Here is an 18,117-nt window from a genome sequence, read left to right on the forward strand (position 1 = left end):
GGATGGGGGTTGCTCTCTTGGTTTTGCCTGCTCAGCACCATCATCCTGTGTGGGTCTAGTGACTGCCCCTCCCTACTGTAGGAGGTCTCTTTGGTCCTTCAGGGACACAGACAATTTTTAATGGCTGAAGGAGACTTCAGGAGCTTTGGTAGAACAGAAATGCAAATATAGGTTTGATTTTGGTTTGTTTGTTGTTTGGTTTTGTTGTTTTGTTTTTTTTTTAATTTTTGTTTGTTTGGCTGGTTTGTTTTGTTTGTTTAAAACAAAAAAACAAACAACAAAAATAGGTCCTCTTCTGCTAAACCCTACCCAGCACTAAAGATCAGTATACTCCAGACGTTTTTTTTCCACTTCCTGATGTAAAATCACATTCACTGCTCTAGGCACTCTGTTAGCTCCCTGGTTTTGGTTTTCCCTGGAGAATACCTTATTGGCCTTTACTAAAAATCAAAACAAACAAACAAGAAAAACATTTTACCTTGTAAAAAAAATACACCTTATATTTTATTTTGTTTCTTCATATAACCAAAACTTTTGTAATGAAGAGGGGTGCTCTTCAAGTTTTAATACAATTTAAAGACAAAATATATTTAACTTTCTTGAAGTTTTTAATAGCTTCATGTAAAGAAGAAATGAGCATATCCAGCTGGCTTGTGTCACCATGGAGGTTTTAGTCCCCTTTTTTTGCATATGTTGAAAGACACCAGAACTCCTGTGTTGACTGATATTCCGAGAAGAAGGGTGTCTTATTTCCACAGGAGCACCTGAGATGGAACAGCAGAAATGCCAATATGACCAAAGCTATTCTTGTCTCTCAGTTGCCTACAGAAGGTTAAACCTGGCCCTAGAAAATGCTGTGATGTGGTAATATTGGCTGTGAGTGCCATTTTTAAGATTCAAACAGTAAAACCAATATATCATACTGACAAAAAGCATGATACCTTTTTTCCTGTTTTTACCTTGTGCAGTTTCAGAAAATTACATGAACTCTACCCACAAAAACAGGGAAAGGCTAAAACCAAGGGGAAATGATGGCACAGAAAACTTTATACTCATGTTCCAGTTAATTTGGTGACCCATTTGGCCTGGCTGGCTGCAGTATATTAATCTACAACAACTGCATAACATTTCCTCATTGAATCGTCAGGAAATGAATATGTGTCCTGTATAACTACTGCTGTTACTTTGGTCTTCTGCATACAGAGATACAATCACCTAGGTGATGCCACTTATTTCAAGCATTTTCTATCGGGCACTAAAGAGAAAGCAGTTAACATTTCACTGGCTCTTTTATTCTCTATAGACTATTAAGGTTTGAAGGGAAGGACCAAATCTCAGGCATAACTTTGAGGCAGAAGAGTATGTTCTCTGTATTGGTCTATAAATGTAAGGGAGTATCTATTCTGATCTTTTCACTAGCTGGGTGTCCCCAGTACACAAGATCTGCTGAAAGGTAATTTGATTGTTTCTGCCTTACCCAGCATGGATGTGTTCCTAATCTCAGGCTGTCTCTGTCATGGTTAAAAGGGTGGCACAGGTTCTCTTTAGGGCAGAAGATTCTTCACCTGGTATAATCACAGAATGGCTTAGGTTGGAAGTGACCTTAGGGGTCACCTACTCCAACCTCCCTGCCATGGGCAGGGATTCTATTAGTCAGGAACTACAAGTCAGTGAGCATCCTCACTCAGCCATGCTCCTGGCAGCACAAACACAGATCTCATTTAATGTCCATCCCAGGCACTGTGGCTAAAGGTACCTCTTAAATTATTTGTCAGCAAAGCAAATGGTGTCTCCTGCTCTGCTTTTTCCACAGCATCCAACAGCACTTTGCTTTATGCTCCACCACTTACAACTATGCAAAAGGGCAGAAAGCGCCTAGAAGTATGCAGAAGGGAGTGAAAAGTTACTCCCACACTGCATTTCTTTCCACTAGCTTCAATATTTACAGTGTGCTGGCTCTGCTGACTCCCGCCCAACATTTTCACATGGCCAGATAATATTTCTGCCAGAGCGTTGCCAACTGTTGATCTGAAAGAATGAGATTCAGGGAGTTATTTCACCACATAGAAAAAAAGAGACCTGTTTTCCTTGTGGTTTTACTTACATTTACTGAAAGCTGTACCACAGACCTTCCAAGGTTTAGAAAAGCCTAACTGCTAGTAATAAGAGGATTTGGGGTTGTTTGGTTTTGGGGTTTTTGGTTTTTTGTTTTGTTTTGTTTTGTTTTTTTGGTGTTTCAGTTATCCAGAGGTTTCAGGTAGCATCTTCAAACCTGAATGTCTGAGTTTATTTGAATCTATAGTTAAGTATCAGGAGCAGCTCCCTTCTGGTGCTGAAGGGCTGCACTATGCTGGCCAGCTTTTGAAGATGGCAACATCTGGGATTGTTCAGCAACTTTAAATTCCATCCTTTTTAGGTGTCTAAGCACGGATTTTTAAAAAATAAAAAATCAGTACCTAGATCTTAAGGTATTCATCATGTTTTTTTCCCCCTCCTTAAATATGTTAGCATAGTCCCTCCTTGTGCTCACAGTTATGGATCATCCCTGCAAGTTCCAGTAAGAACTCTTCTCATGTGAGAAATACAGAATTTGATTGAAGTGGGTCATGGTCATTATTTCCATCATGTCAGGTCCATAATATATGACCTCATCAAAGCTCAAAGTCATAGTAACTTTTTATAGTTTTCCTGGGCATGTTACTCAGGAATCTCAAAAAGCACTTAAACATTGAGGCAAATAATCAATGTAACCCACCTAATATTATTCTGAGGACTTCTTCTAGGTAAGTAATCTACCATTATTGTCAGTGAATGAACTGAAATTTGGTAAGAGCCACAGAACAAAATCAAAATTTAAAATTAAGATAAAAGACTGCAGTAAAAACAGAAAAAAAAGCTCCAAACATTTTGTATTCCGGTTTTGTAATTTGAACTTTTGATTCTCTGATGTTTATTTGATCTGCTTTCTTCCATCTTCCCAGGATTAAGATAAGTATTCTTCTAGATTTGATTAGATTTAGATTTTTCTCTTGCTCCAGCTTTGTAAAGGAGCAGAATGATGGGCTTTATAATACTGAGGATCCCATTACACTGTTTTTCTCTAACTTTGTTTTCAATTGCTCTTTTTTTCCCAGCCCCTTTTGCCTTCCCACTTGTGTTGTATTTCTGCTTTGTCTCTGGGAGACTGTGTCTCCCTGTGCTGCTGGGAGTACTTGGGTTCAGGAATACATCCCAGGGAACTTGCCTGGGGTGTGTTGTGATTGACTGCCTTTTGGGGATGCTTTCTTTGGAAACTGAAGCACAGGGCAGGCAAGCCTTGTGCACATAATGGGATGAGCAGCTCAGGTCCACTACAAAATCTTGGAAGTCAAGAACTCTGCTTTGCAGACCAAGCCCTGCAGACCTTTAGAAAAGCCAAATTATCCATCCTTCTAGTATTTTCAAAGAAGAAAACAAAACAGACTAACAAAGTAGCAATAATCATTAAGAAAACTAATTTTTACTAATTGAGTGATCCTGTAGAAAAAAAAATACATCAAACAATGGCTTATCCATGTGGGGTTTTTAAATTATATTTTTCCCCTACAAACCCATGCCATTCCATACCCATATCAACATTTAAGGAAAAATGGGGCCACACAAAGCTCTAGGATCTATAAACTTGACCTTTCTACCCTGAACTGCTGCAAAGTGTTCAGATATAACAAAATGTTTAGTTCAGTGAGCAGTGCAGACCACTTTGTACATTGCACCATGCACCATACACAACAGTTTTGAACTGAATATGAAATTTACCTGTCCCCTTTTTTTTTTTTTGGTTTCTACAGTTTATATTAGTAGCTTAATAACTCTTCCACATATTTTTTTGGTGTTACTACACCATAGGTTAAATTATCATCCAAACTCTTTTCATTGCTGTCAATTCAATCAGAACTCACTAAGCCTCAAGGCATTTTTCATTCACAATGTAATAGCTCCAAGCCACAACTTTCAAACCTCCCTAAAGGACTCAGAAGCTATATTGCAGCAGCTGGTAACCTCAGCATGGCCACTGGCAGTGCTAAGTCATAAGCTCTAGATTTCTATATGATAGCTTCAATTGAAATGTTTAGAGAATAACTCCTACATGGAGCAGCTGAGGGAACCAGGGTTGTTTAACCTGGAGAAAAGGAGGCTTCTCACTCTCTACCAGCTACCTGAAAGAAGGTTGTAGCAAGACAGATGTCGGTCTCTTCTCCCCAGTAACAAGTAATAGAAAAGAGGAAATGGCCTCAAAGTGTGCCATGGGAGGTTTTGATTGGAAAAATTATCATTAGGAAAAATTTCTTCCCTGGAACAGGCTGCCCAAGGAAGTGGTTGAGTGACCATCCCTGGAGGCATTTAGAAGATGTGCAGATGCAGTTCCTCGGGCCATGGTTTAATGGTGGACTTGGTGGTGTTAAATTTACTGTTGAACTTGATGATATTGAAGGTCTTTTCCAACCTAAAGAATCTGGTGATTCTATGATTCTATGAAATAGATACCGACTGTTTTAATGGACAAGAGAAACATGGCCCTAGGGTCATGTTTCATGGAACACTTCCAACCACATAAGATATTCATTACCTGAAAAGCAAATGCTACAGAAGAGTTTTTCTGCTTGCACTCCTGAGGGACTCTGCTAATTCAGATGCCATAGCATATGTGCTGTGCTCCCAGGCTTATGGCTGAGACATAAAAGGACTGTTACCTTAAAGTGTTCTTTTCTTACATTGTAACTAACAAAGAAGCATTAATTATGACACAAAAATAAAGATTATCAGCAAGAACATTATGAATACTGACATCTCTCTGTGCTGAAGAGATCCATGCTAGTTAAAACGCTCACTTCCATTAATGCTACAGGAAGACAGTACAAAAGCATTTTTGTGGAATATTTATGAATTCCATGGCATTACTTACTCATAGATATCTCAGTCATTCACAGATAGTAATTATAAGATAGCAGATAACAAAAAGGCTGATAGATAGAAATGAGCACGACAGATCATTGAATCATAGAGTGGTTTAGACTGGAAGGGCCCTTAAAGATCATCCAGTTCCAACACCTCTGCCACGGGCAGGGATAGATTTCTTACTGATTATTTTAAATCTAGCATACAGATTTACAGCACAATACCACAATAACAATAGTTTTGACACACAAATAACAAACAAATGTTCCAGTAACTATAAAATGTGATTTCTCTTCTTCCATTATGGACAGTAGTGTTCATTCTGAGGTTGAAATGATAGATCACTGCAACAACAGCTCCTTCATTATCCTGCAGTTGCAGAACCAGAGTAGAAAGTGGAACTGAAGTGTCTTACTTTGATTGTATACCTTGGTGCTATGTATGGTACTTTGTCCTATCAGGCAGTGTACTTGACTAAGCTGCCATATATCACTTTATCAGTGTAAGGAAATTAATTTGCAAAGCCCTTATTTTTGCTAGTTAAACTGGTAAAAATGGATCTTTACCCTACAATCAAGATATTTGCTGCTGCTGATCTAACTAACATTGCTTAATGAGCAAAGTCTGCCTGCAGAGCCCAGTGCACCCAAAGAGATGTAATTCTGCTGGACTAGTGAGGAATTCCCCCATCATGAGGGCTGTGGGACCACAAGGAGCCAATATTCACTCAGACTACATTGCATTGCTACATTGTACTTCATCAGATAATTTGTATCTCTAGTGATCAGATCTAGGAACAACTCATTAAAAATGCAGCTGCCCCACCAGTATGGGTGGGCAAGGAGTGTTCACCATCAAAGTCACTCTCCAGCTGTGTTTGGACAATTCAGATTTTGTGCTTCACATCTAAATCTGTGCAACATTATGAGCTTCTGCTCCCTTCAAAAAGCATGAAAAGACTCCAAACAAACAAGAAGTCCAGATATCTTTTGGGCATGAGGTCTCCATGAACTATTCCCTGATTCCTGTCACACACTATAACCTCCACTTGGGATTGTTCTGAAAGGCAAGCACTAACTTTATTAACATTATATTAATTTTTCCACAGACCCTCAGGAGAAACACCAGTGACTTTTTTCAGAGGTGGATCAGCACTAGGATGGGTATTTTTATTGACCAGATCTATTGATTCATATGCTAGTATAATACACTTGTTTACTCAGGCATTTCCCCATGGCCTTGTTTAATGGAGAGAAACTCTGCATATGACTAGCAGAGTTTCTTTAGACTTTGATGTAATTTAATTAAGAACTTTTGTTTTGTTTGTCTAGTCATTATTGTCAGAGATAATGTAATGGCTAAGTTTTCAAACACTACACAATAAAATTATTCTTCCAAATCTCTACAGAATAACAAGGCTCAAGTAATTAAAGAAAAATAGGCAACTTTTTATATATTTGATTACATGGCCTCTAAAAAATTTCCATTCTTTGTTGCCATGCTCATTAAGCTGGCATGCACTTCTAAACAGCAGCTGGAGGTTTATCAAAGAAAGAGTCACAGGTGAAATCCTTCATTTTTGTGTGCTCAGGCCCTGCCTGTTGGTGGGCTCTCCTCAGTGGCAGGAGCCCCAATACTGGTGGGGGTCTGAGAGGGCAAACTCTGTACCACCACTGGGTCTCCAGGCTGAATCCACCAGGTGGCATCTCCCTTGTGGCACCCCTGCAGCCTGAAAAGACCTCTTGAGGGCCTGATAACCAAGACCTGTTCAAGACAGAGCTTAGCAGAAATAAGACATTTTCTTTCTTAACAGCAGGCTGCAGAGGAAGTAAGACAGGCACCAGCCTCCCATCTGCCCTCAGGCAGTGCTGCTAAACCCAGGGATGATGCAGTGCAGGGAACTTGCAGGCTTAAGGAGTTTTCTGCTTAAGTTTTCTGTTTACTGTTAAACAGTACTGGGAATCAGGCTTTCTGGACTGCAAACCAGGATTTAGCTGGACAACAAGTATCCAGCTCCCAGTCTAGGTCAACAGGATGATTTGCCACTGAAATGACTTTACTGCTGGGTTTCCATCAACTTACCCATGAAAGATATGGTGCAACATTGTATAAGATGCCAAGCCTTCCTTTGCAATGGAAGCAAAGGAGGACCATTAAGATTTATCATTTATAAATTTGTTAATTTGGTGTCTTGATAACTGAGTTATCAGGGCCACCTGAACCAGTTTAATACCTGCCCTGAAAAGGCAGTGGCAAACAGATTGCTGCAGGTTCCTGTGCAGCTGAAGTCCAGAAACCAGAAACCTTACACAGGATGACTAAAAGAGATGTTATTTGATTTCAAATTAAAAGGAAAATTATCTTACTAGGCATTTCTTAAAAGCGAAATGTAGGATGACTGAGTTTGCACAGCCATGGCTGCTTACCTTCAAGATTGAGAAGCCAATTACCAAATCTAACGTGAGTATTTAAAACCAGTTTTGCAGAAGCAAGATTATGAGATTATAGCTCTAAAACAGCACAACTGACAACAGTAAGTTATTTGCAATGGCATTTGCAAACCTGGATAGGAATTGTTAGCTTACTAGTTTTGATATTTATCTACACCATTAGTGAAACTTATGAATTCCTTGATCTCAAGTACCTAATATGTTTTTTCACTTTTTGTTGCTAACAGTAAATGCAAGTTCTTGACCTAATGTAAAACTACACTAGATAGTAAAATATTATTATTAGAAAGCAAAGGGATTAATACAAAATACATACTAAGACTACTAAAGCAAGGAAGAGTATATAGTGGAATTTCAAAGAAGCTACTGATTTTACAGTATAATTATAGTATGTAAACATGTAAACTCATCAATAATGGATGAAATAAAGGAAGGGAAAGCTATGAAAAAAAATAAATTACATTATTTTAAATCCAAATATAAACCATGTAAATTTAAGTTACAAAATTCATGTGAGAGACAAGTACTGGCACGCAAATTTATCCACAGAAATAAACTCTTCCAATTTAAGCCTTTCCTAAATCTCTGAACACTCTAAATCAAAGTAAGCTTCTTAAAGCATAAGCAAATTCTCAGCCAGTATAAACCTATCCAGCTTTAACCTAAACTGTATTCCTACACTGGAATAAACCCCTTGTGGCTGAAGCAAGCTTTATATTCCACTACTCCCCAACATAAGGGACGTAGTCTGTTACCTGACCTACATTAAACCTAACACACACCCACCCCACTACCAGCTTTTATAAAGCTACCATCTCACCTTTATCTACTTTACAGTAGTCAGGTTTGACTGTGATATTACTAATGAACACCTGTGGAAAACTCTATTCAGAGGTACAATTTTAAGTGATGTAAAAAAGTGGAAATTCTAGATTATTGTAGATTTATGTCTCACTGGAGAGATGCTAAGAAAATTGTAAGGTAGCAAGCTGCCAGGTTCCTCTGTGATCCACCCTGGATTTACATGTTAGTGTACTGAGAACAGCAACAGAGTGTTGAAAACCTGATGATTTTTGAAGCAATTTGTATTTGAAGTCTGCTTTCAGAATAATTGAATGCTGAGAAAGTTACTGTCAATGAAGGTAAAGTTGGAGACAAGCAATTCTGCAAAGACTCAGCAACAGGAACTACTGTCTAGGTTTCCTAAATTTAGATCATCTACATAATTGGATAAAGAGTGGGGAAAACTGATAGAATTGGTTGTATGATCTGGTCTCCAAGGACTAATTTTAACAAACTTGTCATGATAAGTAGATGCCTTTTCTTTGAGCTTTAATCCTGAATGGTTTTTTATGTCTATAGCACTATAGAGAAAAGCCAAATCTCCCCAGAAGACTGGACCAGAGTTTTCAGAGGGCTTGAGCTCCAATTTTGGATCTCATCTTGTCATCAAGGAAGAGATGCCTAAACATTTGGTCAGGTTTCAAAAAATTTTTTGCAGTGGGAGGGTTGTTTGAACTCTTTAGGTTAAATTAAAAAAAAATCTAACAATCTGAATTTTACCAAAATAGAATTTAAGATCCTGGTCCAACATCCACAAAAATCTATGTCCCTGATTTTAAGCAATCATTCAGAAATATTTTTGGTAAGTCTCTGACAGAAATGGGAGGTCCCTTTTCCTATTACTCATCTGCAATGACTGGTGTGATCAAGAGGGAACAGAGAGGAAAAAAAATCTCCTTTTACTAGTTTTTGAAGCAACTGAAGTAAATCTTTTGTGAAATTTAACTGGGTAACAAAAACTCATTTTTAATGTCAATCTCAAATGTATAAAACCAAATGAAACCACTTGGATGGATTATTAATGTCTTTGCTAAGAGTTTAGAAAGCTTCAGATTACAAATGTTTTCATCTATCCATAGAAAAAGTCTTACCAAGAGCTAGAATACCTGTTTAGATTGTATTGATATTCCTCTGCTACACATGTGCAGGTTTCTTTTTTTTCTTTCTTCTCCATCAAGTAATTTTGAATTAAAATTCATCTCCAGTAAAGTCAGGGAAAACTTTATCAACTATGTCAATGAGGCTAAGACTTCAGCAAGTTGGTCTAAGTATGGAAATAAAAAGCAACTTGGTCTTGTATCATTAGCTTGTGCACGGGGACATGTTTTTTCATGCTAAAGAAAATGAATAGGAGTGCCAAATACTCTAGGTAAATTTAGGCAAATGCAACTGACTGCTGAATACTTTATTAGATAGCTAATTAATAGTGAAAATTGAGTAATGATTTCTGTAGAAATATTTATAGTTCTCTTCCTTACTCTGCCAGTGTTCAAGGCTACAGCAGAGTTTCCCATGTTTGTATGTCACAATAGTATTGATTATGTAAGAGCTTTCAGGAAAATGATCTGAGTTAACTACAGGTGTGACTTTGAAGTGTAATAATAAAACTCCCTTTAATCCTGTATGGACAATGGCTCAGAATTAAAGCACTTGCAATTTAATTTTTCATCCTTTACTTCAGATACAAAGTAAACAAAGTGAAACCAGGGTGAATTCAATTAAATATATATGAGGACTGAATATAAGTAATGTAATTTTTAATTACATCCAAAATATGGCAAGCAAAAATTTTAATTGCAAAAGGTTTCATTATGAATTAAAGATTCACATACAGTGTTATTGAGGTGACAAAAACTTGTTTTAAAATTATTTGGAATTTTCAACTTCAGTGAATGGCAACTCTTACCCTACAGAATTCTATGGAAAAATATATAACTTCATACATTGTAACACTAATTCCATTTGTCACACAATTGGTTTAGTTATGTTGCTTAGCCAGTATTTTGCTACATTTTCAAATTCCCTTTGAACTTTTAATTTCTCAATGCATTTGATTGCCTACTCTTATATATTCTACAGTATTCTTCAATACAATATATAAACCTATACTTCTCTAGATTAGAAATCAAGCATATTTCTTAGATTCTGGACTATACATTCAATTGGCATTCTCATATTCACAGGTTTTAGACTGATGAATGTTTAAAAGGGGAAAAAATTAAGTGTCTGTATCTTACAATCTTACAATAAGACTTGAGGTGCTTAGTAGTTTGGGCTAGACTTTATCTTTTCCCAGCAATAAAAAGTTAAATTACTGTAAGACTGAAATTACTATAAGACATCCACTGAAAGTCCTTCCTAAAGGAAACAGATACCTGAGTGCTGGGCACCCTGACTGTGTGCAGAGCTGGGCAGAAACTGGGAGGATGTTCAGATGGGTATGGGGCTGTCCTGGGGCAATATAAATGAGGATCTTTTTGCAGCAGATGGCATTGTTCCACCAATAGGACTATGAGTGGATGTTTTTGTTAACCTTGTCCTGCATCGTGCTAATAACATTCCTAACTTCAGTTCTGTTGGTTAAGAGCAAAGTTCTCAGTGTGTTTTTTGTTTGGTTTGGTTTGGTTTGTCTTTTCCATTAAATTAAAAAAAGAAAATTAAAATTTATGTAACATTGTTAGTGAAAACAATGTGAATCCATAGTGAAAACATGAAAACTCATGGAAGAAAATTCCATCAGGTGTTCTTAGAACCCAAGGTGCTGATATAGCCTCTGGTGTAGGAAGCTGAGGCTGGCAGGATATGCTAGGGGAAGTATCACTTTGAACTTGTCCTGGTGCCTTGTTTCTTTTCTTAAACACCATTGTCAGAGATGGGATGCTGGGACAAATGGGCTTTTGGCCTGATTCTTCTATACTAATTCAGGTTTCCCTTTACCTTTCAGGAAGGATGTTTGTCTTTTATCAATATTGCTTCTCATTCCTTGAGTTTGCATCTCATATATTTTTCCCATAAACATGGCTATTCCTATAGTTGCATCACAAATAGCCTTACACATTCCTTCTCTCCAGGGTGAAGAGATTCATAGTCTGTCTTTCTCTCCAGACACAGGAATGGTATATAAGTGTCTTCTCAATTTATGTGAGGCAATGTCTGCAATGTCTGCCTGCCTGCAATCTAGGCTAACAGTACAGAACACGAAAAGTATTTCTCAAATATAAAGGTTTCATATTATATTGCTCCTATAGCAACAGAAATAAAAAAACTCAATGGCACAATTGCTTTGAGAGAATGAAGCATTGTGGAACTGGAAGTTTGTGAGACAAAAACATAAAAGAAACAACATCCACACTCCTGCTCTGCAATAAGCTGGATAAAAACTTCTGTGTCACTGGGGAGGTTGAATCACTCAGATGAGAATAAATTGAATTTTGGATCTCTTAAAAAAATTATTTGTAGATATACAATCTGTGACTACCTGTTGACAGTTCTACAACAATACTTGAAAATGTAGATGTGGTATTTGAAAAGAAAGTGGGCTAGTGCATAAAAGGCAAGAATGAGAAGGCAGAAAATTGCTTCTTGCTTAGTAAAAGATTTGACAAAGCTTACTAGAAAAATCTGTGCATTTTGGCTTCCTCATATATAGCACTTTATTATTAATCATGATTTGTTGTTTGTTTCCTGTAATAGCAAATTTTGAAAAAGAGTCAAAGAAGGCAAGATGCACTTTCCAGCTATGAAGAGGTTATTTGATAAATATGTTGTCAGGATAAATTTATTAATATATAAGTGATAGCTTTCAGATCATTGCCCTGACTGCACTACAAAGGAAGTATGTAATTTCTTTTATCATATCTGAAGCCCATTTATTAATATACCAAATAAGGAAAATTTAACTGTATGAAGAGTAGGAGATAGAAATAAACAAAATTCTGTGTTAAATCACACATGGCACATAAAAAGAAGTCTCTCTCACTATGGAACAGTATTTCAGTCTTGTCTAGAGTAAAGAATATTTATTCACAGAATCAGAGAATCACAGAATGTTAGGGGCTGGAAGAGATTTTGAGAGATCATTGAGCCCAACCCTCCTGCCAGAGCAGCATCAGCTAGTGCAGGTCATACAGGAATGCACCCAGACATTCTTCTTGAAACATATTTTCATTAGTGATCACTCGAGATGTTTGTAACACAATCTACAGTAAACACAAAACCTATTCATCAGTGTCCTCCTGATCATGGCTGAAGAGGCCTTTCATGCCATCAGGAGAAGCAAACTCAACGGGAGGCACCCTGCCAACTGCATCATCTACTTCCCATCCCTCATCTTCTCATGCCAGTGAAGAGAGCACCGGATGGCAGCATCCATTGCTTCTCTGGGTACACTCCAGGAGCAACCGATGGTGTTGGGGGCTGCCCTCTGGCAGTGCTTCTCATTCTATTTTTGAGTCTCTGACACTCACACATCTTCTTTTTAACCATTCTTGTCCCCTGGAATAACTTTTGTTCTCCTCGTATTTCTTTTTTAACTCTAGCCTTTTCTCTGCTCAGGGTGCTTGAACTTTTGGTTATGGTAGGGCTAGCACCTGGCTCTAAAAGAGAGAATGACAGCTAACATGGTTTAAGCAGGACTTAATTAAAGTTTTTTAGCTCCTTCCTTCATGGCCTAATGAGAGCTTATGTGCTCACTGCATCACTGAAAAATTTTTGCAGAATAATTGGTCCCAGGAGAGTCACATGCCAGTGTCTTGAGATTTTCCCTTCACAATGAGTAGTTTCCTTTGTCATCTTTCCACTGCTGATGTCAACGAGAAGCAGCAGCACTGAACTGGAATGTTTCTGGAATATTTTCCCTTTAGATTTGATCCAAAACTGTAGGTAAGAATTGGCTTCCCAGAGAAAACTATCCAGAACAGCTGCACTAGTAGATAGCTGTGTGTAGGCAAATCAGTTCCCCATTTTCCCCCAATTCACTTTGGTTTTCTCAAATAACAGTGGAACTACAAAAAAAAGGCCCTATCTACAGTAAAAGTGCTTTGCCTGTTCAGAGTGCTGGTATAGCCATGAAAATATTTCAGGCCAAACCACAAGTTCACCAGGCAGAGAAGGCCTGAATATGCAACCAAGTTTTACTATTGACTTAAAGAAAACACCAATGAGATTCCTTTAGGTTTAACTGTTTAGTACTTCTCCTGCAAAGCTGATGACCGAATTCTCTAAAGAATGATTCATATTTGATTATATTTACTATTCCTGCGTGGGTCTGGGCAATCTCTCTAATGAGTACTATACCCTATGGCTTCAATATTCAGAAGTTAGTCTTGTAATTTTTCATTTTCATTAGCTTTTGGTAATTCAAAATCCTAAATGCATTGGATTTCTTGAAAAACTGTTTCTGATCAACATAATACAAAACAGAGCATACCTCAACAAAATGGAGCACTGCACCCACTTCAGATTATGACATTTGTTTCCTGCAGACAATGAAATTTTAGTACTTGCAATCTTCTGAGTGCATTTCTATCCAAAGTAAGTATTGCAGAGAACAGCACTATTTTGGATCATTTTCTTTTAACTCTTTTTATGCCTAGGAAAAATTTCTGAAAAAGACTTGTTGAAAAGAAAAGGAATGCAAGATCAGAGAGGTTACGTACACACATGTTTTATCTAATATTCTGTTTGCAGTAGAGGTCACTGACAATTCAATTTACATTACAGCAAGAAATCCTGCAGTAGAAAGTAACAGAACATATTCTCTTAAAACACTGGTATTCACATCTTGCTTGGAAAAAGTAGCATATTCTCTGAAATTTGAGCTTTATACACCACCCTAGTTTTTTCCATTTAGCTTGTGTTACCTGATGTTCCTGTTATCCTCAAAAACTTCCTGTTTCTTGAATCCTGCTTCAATGACATTCTTTGGACATGAATTCACACAGTGTGCAATTACATCGTTGAAAATATTTATTTCCATTTATCAGTTATAAATGCATTATCTTTCATCTAAATTGATACCTCCTTTTTTATATCTGATGAGAAGAGGCAATTCTGTTAGGTCTATCTACCATGTACGTTTATTCCATTTCCTCTTATTTATTTCTGGTTTAAAGCATAGTATTAATTTATTTTAGTAAGAGTATTTTTCCATGTCAAACAGTATTGTCATCAGTCCTGTCCTTCCTCCATTTTTGCTCTATCATCCCTGGGGGCCTAAAATATCTACAATAAATTGCAATGACAGAGTATAAATTAATTTAGCATGCATTTGTATGCTCTTAATCTGCTTTCTCTAAGGCTCTTGGTATTTCTTGAACTGACTTCCAGTTGATTCAATAAGCTGTCAGGTTTTTTTAATAAGTGTATTTTTCAGAAGTTTTTTGTTTTTCCCTCACACACTTTTTTGCTTTGGACAAAGAGCTACACTGAATAAGTTATATGCCAAGCTACAAACATCTTTCCTATACACCAGTGTTCTAAATCAAATTGCTTTTGTTAACAGTAAGAATGGAGTTTGTCTAGAGACAGATTTCCTTCTCCTCATAGTGTTGGCCCTCACTTTTTTATTGGTAAGGCTTAAAATAGTCATTTAAGAGTTTACAAAATAAGGTTAGACCATTTTGGGGTATTTTCTCGCTCCTTAAACTCCTATATTTTACAATCTGCTTTCATAGGGAACTACACTAAATTCTGAAGAAGTAAAATGCCATCTTCAAGTTGCTGTAGAACAGCTTTTCTGTAATAAATGTGACTTATGCATGTGCGTAGAAGAGTGAAATGCAAGTGTTTTATTTGTATGAGCTTGGACACTGTGATGACTTGCAGAACTCCTGTAATGTAGTCATCCAAAATTCATATTCATAAAGACTGTGTATCATATCACACAATATGAATTCTCTCATATGTATATTACATATGTTTCAGCTTAAAGTATTGCTAGGGAACTGCTAGAAAGTATGGGGGGAAACATGAAAAAAAAGTCTTGCCATCCCTGGGCTACAGTATTGTTGAATGCTGAACCTTCCTCCCCTTATGCAGTTTGGAAGATGTAGTCCTGACATTGCTTACCTTTGTGAACTTTGGTATGGGTAGAGCTGGATACTGACAGAAAACACCTAAGAAAGCTAAAATGAAACAGGCAGAACCACATAGTATTTCTGTCCACCACTTAGAAAGGAAGAATAATTAAGATTAGACATATAGGCATTTAAAATTTCATGAGATGAATTCCAGCCTAGGACTCTGGCACTATCAGCTTCCAGAAAGTGAACAACACTTGCTTCTAAACAGCAACAGGAATCCGGGGAAGGCTGTACTCCAGTGCCCATGCTATGTTCTGACACAGTGCCATAAGGACTTTTTCCACCATAAAACAGGTAACAATGGGCCACCACAGCAGGAGAAGGATGTCTCTCTGCTTGTGGTGCATGTCTAACACTACTAGGAAGTGGTGAACCTCATCTTGCTGGCAATAGTCTCCAACAGCTCCATCAAGCACTCTGAGTGCCATGTGCAGCTGGGGTTGCAGGTAGTGGCAGTAGTAGTGGATGTACAGTCCTCAATGCAATGTGGCTCATTGTTCCTGGGCTTCTTTTTGCTCCTGCTTGTAGCAGCAGCCCTGCAACTTCTGTGTCCTTCTGCACAGCTTGCAAGCTTTTCAGAGTAAGCAGCCACAGCAAGGTTAGTTTGCCAAGTGGAGGCTGAAGGACCCCTCATATAAGATACCCATTGCAGCACAGATGAGTGAGAGATGCCGTAAATAGTAACAGGAATTTGAAAGGCAAATCAGGAGCTATCAGAGTAGATGTGGTACCTGAAACCACTGCATGTGTACCCGAGAGTATGACAATATCCAAAGGGCCTGCAGCCTGCAGTCACTGAACTACGCTAAAGCCACAGTGTCACACTGTTACTTGGTAAGACACAGGGCATTGTCTCCTTACTGATGTATCCTACCTTTCCCAGTTTTGCTTTCTGTCTCTTGGTTTCCTCAAAAAAACCCTCCACTGTTTGAAGAAGACACCCAATGTTTACCGTTGTTGTTTACTCCCATGGTTGTTTACTCTGTAAAGTTACCCAAACATGTATCAATGTAATTTAGAAGCATTCAGCTGTGCCCACTAAATATTTTTGTTTATAAATTTGAAGGATTGAAAGATTAAAAACTAGTTATAAACTTAACTGGCCTTCTAGAGGAAACCCATGCTAAACCTGATCTTCATTAACTGTGTTTTTAATTCTATTCCCAAGAGATTTGGTTAATATTAACACAAGATGTGAAAGGGAACTCTGTGCTTCACTTAGGTTGAAAATGGGAAAAATACGGTTTTGTTTGGAAACTTACTGTAAAACTAAAGGCTTTCCTGTTCCTTCAAACATTTTTGCACATGCTTTATGCACATCAATATAATTTTACTAAGTTAATTTTCAAGACAGAGGGCTAGAACTGCACTGGTGTGAATTCTGTGATTTCAGGTTCAAGTGAAGTGAATGTGTCTGTTGTGCAGTTAGGTAATAAATTATAGTTAGATGCATGGCATTCCTAAATCATTACAGAAATCCTTAATTGGTACAAGAGTGAGATTATATTTAAACCTGTGATGCCTCTGAAGTTAGCTGTTGGGATAAAGACGTTTTACAACAGAAAGAGTAGTGGGTTTTCCACTGATGTGTAAACCCTAACTGTGGTTGTTCAGCAGCTCCTGTTACACAGGCAGTACACGGAGCAGCCGGTCCGTGAGTGACAGCCTCGGGGTGGGACCGTCCCGGGTCAGCAGGTAGGAGCACATTGCAGCCCAAAACAACCGCATCTCAGCAGTGCTGCTCCCTGATTCCTGCTGCTTGGCCTCCTCCGAAGAGATCAGGCAGTCAAAGCAAGACTTGAAACTCTTCCTGTGATCGTGAGGGAACCTTGAGGGTTATGGCCTCTCTCTAGAGAAATCACAGTAACGTTAAGCAAGTAGAACAACCAAAATCGAAATTTTAGAATTCTTTCAAGGTTGTTTGGACAGCTGACCCTAACTATCAGTTCAAAATAATGGATGAGTATCTGGGTAGGGATTTTCTATGGAAAAAATGCGGTATCACCTCTGCTCGAAAAAAACCCAAAACAAAACTGTCGAAAATAACCGCTGGTATGTAGGGCATTTCATTTGGGTCATTCAGCCGTCAAACTGGGAGCTACTGGGATCACTGGACTTCAGCCGCATAACTCAGGCTTTCCGCCCGGGCTCCAGACCTCCACAGGGCGAGGGAGGGAGGAGGGCAGGGGAACGCCCGTGTGATGCCCGTGTTGTCCCAGACTGGGGGCATGGCTGCGGGGACTGCCTGTGCATCTCAGCACCCCCGGGGATGTGTGGGGAGAGGGGCCAGTGGGTACACGAGTGAATACACCGGGACCCCCTGAGGGGGTGTCGGGGCTGTCTATGGCACCACGTGGAAGCCGTTGCCCTCTGCACCACCGACGAGCCCGACTCTCCCTCAGAGTCGCCCCGGGGTACACTTCGTGGCCACCGCTGCCTGCGCAGCGCCACCCGCACCCTCCGTGATCTCTCCCGGCCTCTCTCCTGGGAGAACTGGGTGGGCCCTCTGCTGGGCCTCCTCCCTGGGGGCCCCTCCTCTGCCAGCGGGAGGCTGCGGCTCTCCCACTCCACGTGGAGGCCGAGGGTGCTTTCGGGCAGACGGGGAAGGGGCGACCCCAGACCTGAGGCCCGGCTGGGCGAGCGGGCCCAGCGCTGTCAGAGCGCGGCGGGTTGCCGAGGTGACGGGAAAGCCCCACACCCTCCCCTCCGTGCCCCCGCCCCTCCAAACATGGCAGCGGCGGCGCGGAGGCTGCGGGCGGTGACTCCTGAGGGGAGCGGCGGCAGGTGAGGAACGGAGCGGCGGGGAG

This window comes from Calypte anna, chromosome 3, assembly GCF_003957555.1.
Source record: "Calypte anna isolate BGI_N300 chromosome 3, bCalAnn1_v1.p, whole genome shotgun sequence".
In the NCBI taxonomy this organism is placed as follows: domain Eukaryota; kingdom Metazoa; phylum Chordata; class Aves; order Apodiformes; family Trochilidae; genus Calypte; species Calypte anna.